This window comes from Echinops telfairi, unplaced genomic scaffold (assembly GCF_000313985.2).
Source record: "Echinops telfairi isolate 266 unplaced genomic scaffold, ASM31398v2 ScPeMD7_16;HRSCAF=60, whole genome shotgun sequence".
NCBI lineage: Eukaryota > Metazoa > Chordata > Mammalia > Afrosoricida > Tenrecidae > Echinops > Echinops telfairi.
The window spans coordinates 8788992-8797132 of NW_022103913.1; the positions used below are offsets into that span (position 1 = coordinate 8788992).

An 8141-nucleotide genomic window follows, 5' to 3' on the forward strand; every position below is an offset into this window, starting at 1 on the left:
GGTGTGTGGTGATTTCTTTTCAGAAGATAACCAGACAAGTGTGCAAAGGCAGTAAGAATGGATTGAAAATGGAAGTAACCTAAATGCTGAGGGGAAAACAGCTTATCCACTGGATGGAATACTATGTAGCCACTCAGCAGACTGAGAGTCCCTGACACACTGTTGGTTCTCAAAACAAAAACAAAAACCAAGCTATCAAACAGCAAGCACATCGGATTTCAGGTCTATGAAGTTTCCCACCCTATGAATTCCAAATCCCAAAGTACACCCACGCATGGAGGCTTGATGGGTGGTTGTTTCTGAATGAGATTTCCAAGAACTTTGTCTCGATTTTTTAGTTCTCTACAACAAGTATGGATTATGCCTGTATCCTGGAAACACTGACCAGTATGAAAATGCTCAAGCCACCTGGAGACATGACACACACACACACACACACCCGCCCTCCCTGCCCCCAGCATCTGGCTCCTGCCCTCCCTTGCAAAGAGGAGGCCAACGCTGGGCTCTCTCCAGCTGAATACGCGACCGAGACAATGGTGCAGAGGGGCCTTGGAAGGAGACATCAAAGAGCGGCAGAGGGCCAGGGCCAGCTCGCTCTCCTTTGTCTCCCAGCAATAGAAGCATTGCCTTGGCCGACTGTGGAGACAAACTGTGTTTGAATGGGAAAGAAGCTGTTTCCAAAGCTTCCGTCTCTGTGGGAAGTCACATGAATCAAAATATTAAGAGAGAGAGAGAGAGAGAGGAGCATGGGAAGGACACCTGTTATCTCCTCTCTTTCTTTTCAAAAGAAAACAAGATAAGAGATACACTAGCAAATATGAGCCAGGACAGGAAGGGAACCTGTGAGGGAGGGCTCAGACCACCCACAGCAGAAGCCGTTGGAGACTTGCTAAAAATATGCTCTCTGCTTGCTGAGGTCGCTGGCAGGAAATGGTCAGCGAGCCCCACCCTTCACCCCGGTTCCCAGAAGTCCACAGGAGCAGAGCTGGACTTCCCTTCCACCTAAGACTCATGGGAACAGAAGCGGCTGAGTGGTTAGCACTGGAACCAGACTGGGTTCTTCTTGGTGAACCACCTTAATGCTGCCTGCCCACAGCGTATGGGTCAAGCTCTGTACGTTGGGCATTCAAGGACCATAGCTGCCCCCGCTGCCCCCTGCAGTCACACCCATGTGGTGACCTCTCACACTATCTCAACCAGCTTTGTGTTTTCTCAGAGTACCCTGAGGTCACACTGTGCCCTCTGAACATCCCCAGGACAAGGGGACACACACTCTTTATGGGTCAAGACTGGCAGTCCCCCTTCCATTCCGAATTCCAAGCCCTGTGGGGCCACCATCATGCTCGGAATCTTCCACACCTTCATTCCTGCACACAAGGGCAGGGCCTGCCTCCTGTCCATCAGTATCCGTAGAACCTGCCACAGCACCGGGACTGAGCAGCGGCTTGCGCAAAGGCGGTGTTTTTGAAAGACAATCAACCTCTTAGCCGTAGAACAGGCCTGACTGTGCAGAGGGCTAAGGAACAACCCCTTGGCAAAGGGCTGACGCTCGGGCGGTCTCCTTTCCCTCTACAGAGACACTGGAACCTACAGCGAGATGAGAACCAGTCACACAGGGCCCTCTGGAAGGAGCTGCGAGCCCAGGGCAAAAGCAGGGGTTGGGAGGCAGGAGAATGCATCCCGAGAACCTACCAGTTCATAAAAGCCTAGGCCAGACCTTCTCTTGATAGATGTCTGCCAGCCTCACCTTCTCCACTACCAAACCACATTCCGACTACATAATGTCTTGGTAAAAGGGCACCGTGGTTGGGAGGGGAGCTGCCAGGAGCTCACCACATTCCTCTACATAGGCCGGCTTCACATGATAGAAAGAGGATGATTTTTAAAACTGTATGTCACCACAGGCTCTGAAAAGTCACCGGAGAATGCAAAGTTGGTTGGTGGTTAACGCGCAAACTGCTGATGTGATGTTTCCCCATCTGCCTTCCTCCTCCACCTCCGCCCTCTCCGCTTAGAGAAGCCAGGCTTGCTCTGACCTGGTCCATTGCTGGCCGACACAGTGAGATCGGAACAGACCAGAACCTCTGAGCTGTGGGTGTGCCAGAATGGTAATAAGAAAAGGGAAAATGACAGGTCAGCACGCTGGAACGGAGACGCAGGCGCCTGGACACTTCGCGGGGCTGTGGCGAGCAGCATCCATTCAAAGAGCTGCGGCAGCTGCCGCCTTTCAAGGGAGCACCGCTGTTTCTGACTCTGTCTGTCAGGAGACCTGGTTGCTTTGCAACATGCCCGCTGCATTGTTTTCTAAATGGAAGATAAATTGTCTCGCATTTTTCCTTTCTGATTTTTCCATTCTGATTATCCTTGCAGTATGCCCACATTTTACAAATACCACTCTGTTCTAGTTACACTTTGAACCTCAAAGAGCTCTTTCTAGAATGCTGGTGTTTCTGTTCTGGTGCTGTGCCAGGTCACGCATAACCCCGAAAGGGTGAGGTGGTGAACCTTTCTGAGTCCCCAGGTTCTCTTGAAAGTTTCCCCACAAAATGTCTGTGCCAGACACAGGACTCGGGAGAGTGGCTCTTCCTGGCGTGTAAAACGGGTTGGAGAACCATTCTGACAGGATCCCTCTATAAAGGGACTACGAAAGCATGACATGTGTCTGACTCAGAGGAGTCCCAGCCTCCTGGCCCTTCTCGCATCAGGAGCCCCGTCTCCCTTGACAGTCCAATGAAACAGGCCCCTGTGGGGACGTCACCCATCGTTTAGAACACAGTTTCCATTGGGAAATGGCTCCGAGGTTCCAGCAGCCCCCAACTTTGGAAACAGCTGCTTAGCTGCGGTGTGGCACCCTGGCGCCTGTGCACAGGTTCTCATGGCAACCACCACTCCCGAGGCTGCTTGCAGTCCACAGGCAGACACCATCGATCGCGCTGGAAACTTCTTCCGAAAAGACAGCATGGCTTCCTCAGCAAACCATGCTACACAGCACGCACGGGGAAACCCTCGCCATCTTTAAACTGAACCCAAAGCCCTTCTGAATGGCAAGCAGCCAACCCACTGGCCACACAGCCAGTGTCACTGGGCCAAAGGCTAAGGAGCAACAGGAGTTGGCTCCACTGACCATTCAGAACCGATCATCCAGGCCCTGCGTGATTCCTCGTGGTGCCCATCTTTTGTACTCCCTGTTTCCTTTCGGCACCCCCTCCCATGATTTGAAGTCATCTCCCGGATGTCTGACTTGTCTCCCCAAAGACATCGTAAGCACCACCAGGACAAGAGCCAAGGCGGCCCAGTCCCTTGCCTCTTGCAGGGCCAGCCAGGGGCCAGCCATGGGCCTCGGTAACTACTTGGTATTCCCTAGTGCATCCTTCCGCCCAGCCGCCCATCCTTCCCTCGCCAAGACGCAGAGGGGCGATGCCACTCTTTCAAAGAAGCTAGCCTCCGGAGGCAGGGGGCTGCGGAAGGGCTGATGGCTCCGGGACAACCCTTTCACCCAGCAACGTTATGCTCAGTGGGTCCCAGTGCTCCTGGGGACAATCCTGTGCCAAGTCTCCGCTGTTCTCAGCAGGCAGCCTGGGAGTGGGTAACGGCCAGGGTCGCCTGCCACAAGTTTGTTAACCTCAAGGTGCCTCCGTTCCTCATCTATAAAGCAGGAAAGCAGGGTCACTAAGAATGGGTTAGGGTGCAGGGTAAAATAATGGGCCACCCACCCCAAGAGTCTATTTACACTGATATGCAAGAGCTGGGTCCTTGGTCTCCCTGGTAGCTCCAGTGGTTTAAAGTACTAGCTACAAATATCCACACTGCATTAGGCTGCCAAGCCTAGAACCTGCTTCCATGAGGATGATTCCTGCTCATAGGAACCTCGTGTTAGAACTGTGCCCCAAAGGGCTTTCGTGGCTGTCATCTTTATGAAGCACGTCACCACGCCTTTCTCCCACGGTGCTACTGGGTGGATCAGAACAGTCAACCTTTGGGTTAGTGAAAACCAAACTCACAGCCGCTGAGTCAATTCTGACTCATAACAGTTCTATATAGTGTTTCCAAGGCTGAAAATCTTTATGGGAGCAGACAGCCTTCTCTTTCTCTCAAGAAGTGGTTGGTGGGTTTGAACCACCAACCTCACGGTCAGCAGTCCAGTGCTTACCTGATGGTACCCCCTAGGGATCCATCTTCACAGAAGGACCCAGATCAGTCAAGGAGATGAGTGCCTTGGCGGAGGGAGTCCCTGTGTGATGCAAAAAGGCTAACACGTCCAGCTGCCGACTGGTTGGCTCGAAGTCTGACATCAACCAGAGGTGCCTCGGAAGAATGGTCTGGCAATGTCTCTTCAAAGAGTCAGCCGCTGTAAACCAGAGGAGGTACACTGGTACAGATAGGAACTGAAAATACAGGGAATCCAGGACGGATGAGCCCTATAGGACCAGTGGTGTGAGTGGCAAAACAGGGAGGGTAAAGGGAGAATGGGTAGGAAAGAGGGAACCGATTACATGGAACTGTGTGTGACCTCCTCCCTGGGGGACAGACAACCGAAAAGTGGGTGAAGGGAGACGTCGGACAGAGCAAGATATGACAAAATACCCATTTATAAACTATCAAGGGCTCATGCGGGAGGGGGGAGCGGGGAGGGAGGGGAAAAATGAGGACCTAATGTCGGGGGTTTAAATGGAGAGAAAATGTTTTGAGAAACGATGTACAAATGCGCTTTACACAATTGATATGTGTATGGATTGGGATAACAGTTGTATGAGCCCCTAATAAAATGTTAAAAAAGAAAGAAACCAAAAAAAAAAAATTATCTAACTGCCAAAAAAAAAAAAAAAGAGTCAGCCACTGAACACCTTATGGGGCAGTTAGATGCTGACACACATGGGTTCACCGACAAATTGGGAGTTAGTTCCACAGCAAGTGGTCACTGGATAAGTGCAAGGGCAGCAACCAGGCCCAGGAACCCCCAGAAGCAGCAGTGGGCAATAGCTATTACTCCCTCACCAAAACTGCCCCTTTGTCCCCAAGCATCAAGGTTCTCAGGCCTCGACAGAATTTTGCCCCAGTGGGGCAGGGATGACTCTGGCTGTAGATGCTATCAAGGCATCCAGCGACTCCCTGGCCTTTCAATGCACCCCATCCTGACCTGGCACCACTTCCAAAGCAATGGTATAGTCTGGTGCCCAGGAGTGGCCACACAGCAGTACCAGCCCCAGCCATTTAGTAGGCATCTGCTACGGACCACCCAGACGCTAGGGTTCCCCTGGGAAGTGCTGTACCAGGCGCCTTGCCTCCTTTGCACTATTAGTTGTGCAGCCCCACAGAGGCTGCCTTTCTCGTCCTTTGACTCCCATGAAATCTTGAGTCTCAGGGCTGCTTCCTTGGCCTTGACTACAAACCGAAGGAAAAACACAAAAACCCAAACCAGTGGCCCCTGCATCCATTCTGGCTCAGGCGCTTCCATGTGTATCAGAGTAGAACGGTGCTCACACGCGCGCGTGTGCGCGCGCGCGCCTCACGGCTGACTGGGGAAAGTAACAGTCAGACCTTTCTCTGAGGTGCCCCTGGAGAGAGTCACCTGTCAACCTCTGGTTGATAGCAGAGTGCGTTAGCCATGGGCACTGCCCAGATTCTCGGAGGCTGGCACAGTACAGCCCAGACCCTCTGGCTCCCAACTTTATAAAGCTTGGTCTTTACTACTTTCTGTTTCTCCATTGCTACACCAACTACAGGTTTCCCCTCACCCCATCAGTCCAACTGCCAAGTTTCCAGGTCTGGGAGGCTGGACGTGGATTGTTGTTGGGCGAGTGAGGGGGCTTGCCGGACCCTGAGCTGACTCGGCCTGGGAAGCGCATCTCATGTGTGTGGTGTCTGGGTGTGCCCAGCACAGGGGGATGCGGACACACTGCGGGGAGCGGCCCAGTCCAAGTGGAGGAAGCGGCTCTGCATTCCAGGAGCTGCCCTGCCCTTCTGCACAATTCCCAGAAATGGGCAGCTCCCCCAGAGCGGCTCATCTGTAGGCTGCACAGAAGTGGTGTGCTGCCAGCCAGGGGTCTAGGCCACTTGGCATCCCTTAAGGCTTCATTCTTCCTCCCCTAAATCTTTGTTCCAGCCTCGGTCTCACACCATCGCTCAGCCCACCCTGTCGCGGTGCCGCTGGACTCTAGGAAGCCAGCAGAGCCTCAGCTAAGCCTTAGTAACACTTGGCCAGCCACCTACCCTTGTTTGTTATTTCAAGCTGAGCAGGACTTTAAGGATCATCAGGTGTAGGTGGTGGGCATGCCACATGGGTGCTGCCCCTCCTCATGCCCCAGACATCATTAATCTATCACGGTTCTCTTCCTGGCTCAAGGCTTCAACTCATTTTTAACCCAGCATCTTTGGCAGCTAGAACCAGGGGACCCAGAGGGGAAACTTGTTTGCCATCCAGCTCGAAGCCACTGCCCTCTGGTTTCCTCCCAAACATGTGACCTGGGGGCCACCCTGTACCGAGGGAAGGGCTCGGGACATTTGGGAGTGGCTTTGCCTGGCTCTCTCCTGAGAACTCTCTTGTTGTTAGCTACTGTCAGGGTCAGCTTCAGCTCACAGTGTACAGTGTACAGGTACAACGGAGCAAAACGCCGCCTGGTTTTGTGCCATTCATGGTCATTGACATATCCAAGCATGGTGGCAGCCTCTCTGTGTCCCAAGTGCCTTCCAACTTAGGAGGTGCATCTGCCAGTACTACGTGGGACAACATTTGTTGACATCCATAGGTTTTTTTCACTGGCCAATTTTGGGGAGGCAATCGCCACACCTTTCTTCTCAGTCCGCCTTAGTCTAGCAACTCTACAGAAGCCTGTCCACTCTGTGTGACCCTGCTGGGATTTGAAATATTGGATGCATAGCTTCTAGTGTCACGGCCGCGTGCAAGCCACCAGAGCACAGCCCACTAACAGATGGCTGGTGGGAGAACTCTGTTACTCCTCCTGCTAATACTTCAGCCCCGGCTTCCCCCAAAGCCAACTACTCTGTCAGGATTATGCCTAGGCTGCTGGCCCCAGGCCTGAAACAATCAAATGGGGGCCCAGAGCCCGAAGCAAAGATCTTAAAGCAAAGGGCTTAAAGAAAACTAGCTGTTCACAAGGGGGGGGGGGGGCTTTGCTGTTGGTGTGAGCAAGCCTCCTGACAGAGCCAGGCGTGCATGACCTACTTGCCTCATAACCACAGTAGTCTGAAGACAGCAGGAACGCTTCCCGTGACAGATGTGACAGCCGCGATGCTTGACGATTTTTCCAAATGAGCTCATTGGAGGATCTCCCCCACCCCCCTCTGAGGTAAGGCCTCTGACGCTCCCTGCTCTAACGTTGAAGGAACCGAGACACAGGGAAGTGAAATAACTCCTCCGGGTTGCCCGGCTGGAAAGTGGAAGTGCCAGGCTCTGACTATCCGGAGCCCATGACCAGCCAACTCTGGCTGGCAGGGTGGCCAGGGACCTGTGCAGAGGCCGCAGGTCCAGGGAGGGTGGGAGTAGGTCAGCAGGGACTGTGGGCAGTGGCAGAATCAGTGTCAGGAGCTCTCCACGGCCACCCACACCCCTGGGGGAGCAGCTGCTGGGCAGGCAGGCAGTAGGACAACACTCGTCCACCTCCATATCCCACCAGGGACACAAGTCTGTCAACATGGGGCTCGGCCCTGCATCCAGAGGAAGCTGGGAGGACCAGGGAGCTGCCCAGCAGGAATCGGGGTAGCAGGCAGTTTTGAAAGCCTCCTTTCCCAGCACTTCCGTCCGGGCCTCACACCACCAGGCTGGTTCCTGCCCCAGTCCCAGTCAGTCGTCAGGGTGTGGCCCTCCACCCAGGCTGCTTGCTCCCCACACTGCTCAGGAGCCCAGGCCACAGAGCTTGAGCTGTCCAATCGGAGCGCCTGCCCCTCTTTCTGTCAGTGTGGACAGTGGCAGCAGATGGTGCTGTGTGCACCACGTTGATTTTCTCTCTGTTTTCCAAAACCTTTGTCTTGGGAGCCAATACAGATATGACTTCGTTTCACAGTTCAATGATCACATCAAGCAGTATGGTACACTAGCTACCACAATCAGTTTCAAAATATTATTTCCTCTTGAACTCCTTGATAATCATCTCCCCTCCCCTACTATTACACGCCGCCCCCCC

General features: G+C 53.5%; 1 protein-coding gene across 3 annotated transcripts in view; it reads right to left on the reverse strand.

Annotated features, from left to right (window-relative positions):
* MRAS (muscle RAS oncogene homolog) overlaps nucleotides 1-8141 on the reverse strand; it is a 54297-nt gene that overhangs the window by 24879 nt on the left and 21277 nt on the right. The window contains exon 1 of one of the 3 annotated variants that reach the window (XM_045287441.1): nucleotides 4151-4253. The exons of the other annotated variants lie outside the window; for them this stretch is intronic. The gene's annotated coding sequence lies outside the window, so the exon portion shown is untranslated. Of the gene's footprint in view, nucleotides 1-4150; nucleotides 4254-8141 lie in introns of those variants that run through there. 3 annotated transcript variants of the gene reach the window in all.